A 7,541-nucleotide genomic window follows, 5' to 3' on the forward strand; every position below is an offset into this window, starting at 1 on the left:
ACATTTCAGCCAGAATCCCCGGCAACCTCCTCCCCCCCCTGTAGTGCTTGGGATGGAACCCAGGGCCTCCAGTATGCTAGGCAAGCACTCTACCACCGAGCTACACTCCAGCCCACCTGTGATCTTTTTATGGCATCCTCTCCATCATGCATTAAAACCCTAGCCCAGGCAGGACTGGCCCAATTTTTACAAGGGCATCTTTGAACAGCCATACCAGTGTATCACCATTTAACTCACTCTCATTAGTATCTCAGCCTCAGTCCTCTAAAGATTCAAATGGAGCCAGATGTGGTGGTGCACACCTATCATCTTATTAAGTACTTGAGAGGGATGCTGAGATAGGAGGATTGCAAGTTCAAATGCAGCCTCAATAAAATAGCAGAATTCTCAGCAACCAAGGAAGATTTTATTTCAAAACAAATATATACCTGGCATGGTGATGCGCACTTATAATCTCAGTACACAGGAGGCTGAGACAGTAGGATCACAGGTTCTAGGACAGCTTCAGCAAGTAGTGAGACTGTCATCAACCTAGTGAGACCTTGTTTCAAAATAAAAATAAAACAGAGATGGGGTGCATCTCAGAGGTAGGATGCCTCTGGGTTCAATCCCCAGAACCACACACACACACACACACACAAAAAAAAATTTTTTTTAAATGTTCCATTACCTTATCAGTTGCCTGATTCTTCTGGCCCTAACAGGTTTCCATTGTTCACCTTGAAAGTAGGGGGTAATTAACATTTACATGTAACCAGAGAAACCTCCAGTCCCTCTGGCCTTAATCAACAAAGCCTCTCTGAAAAATGTACTCTTTACATACCAGCGACTGCCCGACTGCCCGGAGAATCAACACTCAGATTTGCATATCCCAATTGCATCCCCAGATGTCTCTTTGCATATCTGGCTTTTGGATAGATCCCTATGCAAACATGAAATCCAGGCCTCACTTTTCCCTAGAGAAACTCCAGGCTTCAGGAGGCTTAACAAAACCCATTCTATTGTGGTCTCCACATTACTCTATCTCTCCCACACCCCTTCACCTGGATTGACTCTTCTGACCTTGGTCAGTCTTGGAGCACATTGCCTCTTACTTTGTCTGTGGCAGACTTACCTGATACTGTGCTGTGGCTATGTGGATTCTGGGCCAAGGGAGAGCACTCTGCCTGTCCACTTCTCAGCTCAAAAGCAAGGGCCACTAAAAATATACTGTGAGACTATTGCATCAGTAAAAGTATAACAAAAAACAAAGGCCAGTTTTCTCATTGCTCTTCATCACCCATGTCCAGGACGGTGCCAGTCTTTCAAAATTTGATGAAATTTGCTTCATGACAGTGTACAGGTTATTTTTGTATATGTTCAATACACATAGAAAATGTATATTCTTCAATTATGGCCCAGTGTTCTACATATGTTCATTAAGTCGAGTTTATGGCTTGTATTGGTCAAATCAACATACTTTCTATTTTTGTTTTATGGCCTCTTGGACCTACCAAATACTGAGAGAGGTGTATTTAAAAAGCTATTTCTGGGCATGGTGGCATACACTTGTAATCCCAGTACTAGGGAGGCTGAGAAAGGAGGACCGCAGGTTCATGGCCAGCCTCAGCTACTTAGTGAGGCCTTCCACAACTTAGTGATACAAGAACCAAAATAACCCCATTTTGTTTCTGTCAGTCATTTTTCACTGTTTCACTTACCACTCCCTCCCTTTCTTCCCCACTATACAAAATTAAATTGTTTTGTTCAAGACTGAGATATTAAGATCTTGCTAAACAAGATATAGATAACCACTAATTCTGCTTCTGTATGATTGCTTGCTTACTCTAGACTCATCCTGAGGCCACTTGTGTGTGGTTTTTCCTTTATAAGCCCCTCTCCCTTGCAGACAGCACATTCCTCAAGTCAGATTTCTAGACTGAGGGTACCGCCGCTGTTGGTCATAAAGGCTATAAATAAAGGTAATAAAGGCTTCAATTGGCACGTATCCCTAGACTCCCGAGTCTCCCATTCCTTGCTTAAGCTGGGTTATAACATTTGAAGGCCCCAATGAGATTTCTTGGGAGTAAATCAGAGATTCCAGTGGAAATCAAATTCTTGCCTCCCCTTGTGGTCCTTTGGGCTGTCTGAGGGGGTAGAGGGGAGCTCTTGAGAAGATGTTCCTCAGCCTCACTCTCTGACATCACCCAAATCTACGATTGGACACCCTCTGGTGAAGCCACTTGGATTTCTGGTAGGTTGACCAGCTGGGGAGTTCGGACAAGTTAGGTGCAGCCGCTCACTCTGACTCCAGGTTTGGGACGAGACGTCGTCCTGGGCCCCTGTCAGATTTTCCGTTTTATCCAAATATCTGTTGTCTCTTAATCCTTGTGGTTAATTTCATTTTGTGGTACACTTTTGTGTTGCTTTGTACATGTGCTTCACTCGGCATAGTCGATATCATGGGGCAAGGATCATCAGCATCCTCATACCCCACTGTCTTTCAGATTCTGCCTGCCTTCAAACCATTTTCCCAAGCACCGGCCCAAACTGGGACCTCAGTGATAAGAGGTAAGGAGTTTCTGGACCGGGATCACCAGACTCTTCTCCATGTGGTCCGAGAAGCTGCTCAGAATCACACAAATTTGTCCAAAGTAAGTGAGACAATTCAGGGGCCCTCTGAGGCACAAGTGCCTTCCTAGAAGGTCTCCTGGAAGCCTACCAGCTTTACACGCCCATAAACCTGGAGGCCCCTGAAAAGAGATGAGTCATTAATCTAGCTTTTGTCTCCCATTCAGTACCAGATATTAGAAAGAAACTACAGAAATTGGAGGACTTTAAGGGTAAGGTGCTGTCTGAGTTGATGGAAATCGTCCAGTGAGACTTCAATAACAGATTCTCCGGAGGATAGACAGGGTAAGCGGCTGGCAAAAATTTTATTAACTACTCGCCCTGGTGGGTCCATTGGCTCCAGAAGAGTGGCCTGAAAAGACAAGAAACAACATCAGGAGCGTCCTACACTAAATAAAAACAATGTGCCTACTATAAGGAGGAGGGCCACTAGAAAAATGAGTACCCTGATAAAAAGAAGGCCTATACCCCGGTCCTACAATTAGCAGAGACTGAAGAGTACTGAAGGGGTTGGGGCTTCTTCTTATTGAGCCCCCAGGATCCCAGGGTAACTTTGGATATAGGGGACACACCTGTTAACTTTTTTATTTTTATTTTTTTGGTGTTACTGGGGTTTCTGGAAACCCTTCTACCCCTGGGCTACACTCCCAGACCTATTTTATATTTTTTATTTAGAAACAGGGTCTCTTAAACCAGCGAGACTGGCTTCGAAACTGCATGATCAGCCAAGCCATTATATGAAACCACACCAGAACAGGAGAGGAGGTATGTTGGGCAGAGGTGGAAGAAAATGCTTTTAAGGCTCTAAAGAGGGCCCTAACACAGCCGTCTGCATTGGCTCTCCCTGACCTTGACAAACCATTTCAGTTGTATGTTGATGAGAGAGGGGGCATAACCCAAAGCCTGGGACCCTGGAAAAGGCTGGTAGCCTACGTTTCCAAACGTTTGGACTATGTTGCCTCAGGATGACCAAACTGTCTAAGGGTGATAGCTACCACAGCTCTGCTGGCTTAGGAGGCTTCCAAGCTAGCGATGAGCCAAGAATTTCAAATAGTGGCACCCCATGCAGTAGAGACTGTTATTAGGTTTTCCCCAAACCAATGGATTTCAAATGATCCATTGACCCATTATAAGACTTTATTCTTGATACTCAGAGGGTCAAGTTTCTCTCCACGTTGGCTCTAAATCTGGCCACCCTATGACCAGATAGTGACCCACCCATACCCGAGCATGACTAAATTGAGGTTCTCAGTGATTTCCAGGGAACAATATCCGACTTAAAGGATTCTCCCTGGGAACAGCTGGATAAGGAACTCTTCACAAATGGTAGCAGATTCATCCTGGACAGTGTCTGGTACACTGGTGCAGCTGTGGTGATGGCCAACAAGGTAATATGGGCCCAAGCCTTGAGAACTGGAACTCTGGCACAAAGAACAGAACTGGTTACCCTGACATAAACCCTCCAGTATGGAAAAGACTATTAATATTTACACAGACAGTCACTATGCTTTTGCCACTGCCCATGTATATGGCATCATATACAAAGAAGGAGGCCTCCTAACTTCAGGAGGACGAGAAATCAAAATGTCCCTGAGATCCTAGCCCTTCTGGAGGCCATCTGGCTCTGCAAGAAGGTAGCTATTATCCATTGTCGAGCCCATCAAAAGGGAAACTTCCCTGAGGCTCAAGGCAACGATTTGGCAGATCAGACGGGAAAAGAGGTGGCCCTAAAACCAGTGGGACCTCTACACATTTTGCCCACTGTACTTGACCGATTCTTTCCCACTCAGCCAAAATACTCAAACCAGGATGTCAAAAGATAAAAGGAGGCTGGAGCGGAAATTGAATCAAATAGCCGAGCCATACTTCCCAATGGAAAAATTGTCATCCCTGAGGAAATAGGAAGGACCATTGTCAGCCAGACACAGTTCCAACCCTTTAGGAGAGACCAATCTGTAGGTACTCCTTAAAAGAGACTATTAAAGCTAGGCATGGTGGTGCACACTTTTAACCCACGCATTTGGGAGGCTGAGACAGGAGGATCACGGTTTGCAGACAGCCTCAGCTACTTAGTGAGGCCCTCTGCAACTTAGTGAGACCCTGTTTCAAAATGAAGAATAAAAAATAGTGCAGGGGGTGTAGCTCAGAGGTCAAATGCCCCAGAGTTCCATCCCCAGTACCACAAAAAATAGAGACTATTACACTGAGGGATTGAGTAAAAGAATACAAAACACAGTAACCAGATTCTCAAGTTAACCCCTGGCAGCACATGCCAACTTCAGAGGTCCCTGGTTGTAAGGAACCTCACCTGGTGAACATTGGGAAGTGAACTTCACAGAGGTAAAACTTAACAAATATTGCTACTGGTATCTCCTCGTCTTTGTACACACTTTCTCTGGTTGTGTGGAAGCATTTCCTACCTGAACAGAGACAGCACAGGTAACAGTTAGGAAGCTAGTGTTATAAATTATTCCTTAATTTGGCCTACCTTTAACTATGGGGTTCGATAATGGCCCAGCTTTCACATCCAAACTTAGCTAAAATCTCTCAAAATTATTAGGGGTAAATTGGAAATTACATTGTGCTTATAGGCCACAGACTTCAGGGCAAGTAGAAAGGATGAACAGGATGCTAAAAGGGGTCCTAACCAACTTAACTCTGGAGACTGGCGAAAACTGGGTAGAACCCCTCCCCTTTGCCCTTTTCTGAGCCAGGTGTACGCCTTATATACAAGGCCTAACCCTCTTTGAGATTCTCTTTGGTAGACCACCACCAGTTTTACCAAAACTCATGCCACTACATTATGATAATGTTGTGACATGATCAGTTCATTTTTGGCATTGCAATCAGTCCCGGCATAGACTAAAAAGAACGTTGATGCAGCCACAAGTTACCTGCCCTTCACTCACACCAGTCAGGAGACCATGTTTACATCAATCAGAAAGCTGCCTTCTTCATTGTTGGAACCCAGGTGGACAGGTTCCTAGACTGTAGTACTTAGCATGCAAATCGTAATCAAGGTGGCAGGAAAATCCGCTTGAATTCACTGGACCCATGCTAAGCCAGCTACAGACCAGCTGAAAAGCAAAAACTAAGTGACATGGATGATCTCTCGGACTAACTGCCATACTAAGATAAGACTCATACAAAAACTAGTCTCTGAGCTGGGCGTGGTAATGCACACTTGTAATCCCCGCGCTTGGGAGGCTGAGACAGGAGGATCGCACAGGTTTGAAGCCAGCCTCAGCTGGCTTAAGAGACCCTGTTCCCAAATAAAATATAAAGCAGGTCTGGGAGTGTAGCTTGGAGGTAGAAGGTTCCATCCCCAGGACCACCAAAAAAAAAAAAAAAAAACCAAAAAACAGTCTCTGCCTAAAATGTTGTTAATCTTATGTTTTTACTCTTAATAGGTCTCCAGGCTATAAAAAATGTTCCGTATGTCTACAGATTCAGAATAGTTGAGACTTATGAAGATAAAGATAGGTGAAAAGAAAGAATAGCTGGGACCCAGGATTGTTCCCCAAGAGGTTGTAACAGCCAGGTTACTGTACCAGTGTCCCTTATATCTGTAAGCAAAAATGGCAGGCCTTATGCTTGTTTTACTTATGACCAAACAAAAAGTTATTGTAAAAAGCAACAAGATGTATATGGGGGTTGTAAGTTTTGGAGCTGTCACATTCATGAAGCTTATGTAAGTAACAGTGCCTTTAAATAGGACCCCCAACATGGATCCTTTATCATTTCTTCTCCCGTCAACCCTAAGTGGTCACAAGGAGTCCATAGAAAGCTATATCATAATTCAGTTTTCAGTCCTACCCATCAGGTCATATAAAAATAGAGAGTCCTGGTTCCCACTAGCCAAGAGATACAACTGGTAGCCTACATATTGGATTCTGAACATCAACTACAGACTCAAATTACAGGAGCCAATTTAGGAAATCCAGGAAAGTCAGTTCAATCTCACTCTATTACTTATCATTCCTGGTTCCAGTTTCTACAAAGTACTCTCATGTTTTTAAATGTTTCATGGATACAGGTGGATTCCTCAAATTGTTTTCTGTGCACCTCCCTCTCCCATCCTTTACTAGCCGCAGTCCTTGCAAACTTCACTGGTGTAATTCATTCTACTTCTCTCCCCACAACTTGCCACAATTTCTCTCAAGTTCTTTTGTGGCTCCCTCTTCATAGACTAAGCATTTCCACTCCAGTAACCTGCACCAACTCACCTGCCTTCCAGTCATCCTTATGGTACTGTGCAACATATATGATGAGTTCCCCACAGATAGCCCCCCTCCTGGATATCATTTCTGGTGAATGGAACCCTCTCCCAATGCTGCAGCAGGGAAGAATCCTGCATAGTAGCGCTTGTAACTCCTTAGCTCACCTTCTATGGTCCGGCGGAACTAGCAGATCTTTTATACCCCACCCATCATGTCTGAAGGACAGCCTTCCTGCCGATATTGGCAGGCGCAAGTTCAGTATTATCCTTCGGGGCCACAGGGTTGGCCAAAGGGACCCTTGGACACCATGTTTTCTTAGCCCAGGATTTTAAAAACAAACTTAGGATAGCAGTCGATGCCATCTTAAACTTCATTGAATCCCTTCAAAAGCAAATCACCTCTGTGGCAAAGGTGGTCTTACAAAATCAATGAGCATTAGATTTATTAACTGTAGAAAAGGGCGGTACATGCCTCTTCTTTGGGGAGGAGTGCTGCTACTTTATTAATTAATAAGGCCAAGTTGATAAAAAAAAGTAATATCCTTAATAAGTTTAGCAATGACTTAAAGAGCCAGAGTGTCTGATCCATAGAGCTGCATAGGGAACTCCCTCCTGACCTGGTCCTCCCTTGGTAGGACCAATTGTTACTGTCTACCTTCTATGCATGGTGGCAACCTGCTTCCTCAAGTTTATAAAATCACATGTTAATGAA

This window comes from Muscardinus avellanarius (genome assembly GCF_963383645.1).
Source record: "Muscardinus avellanarius genome assembly, chromosome: X".
Lineage (NCBI taxonomy): Eukaryota > Metazoa > Chordata > Mammalia > Rodentia > Gliridae > Muscardinus > Muscardinus avellanarius.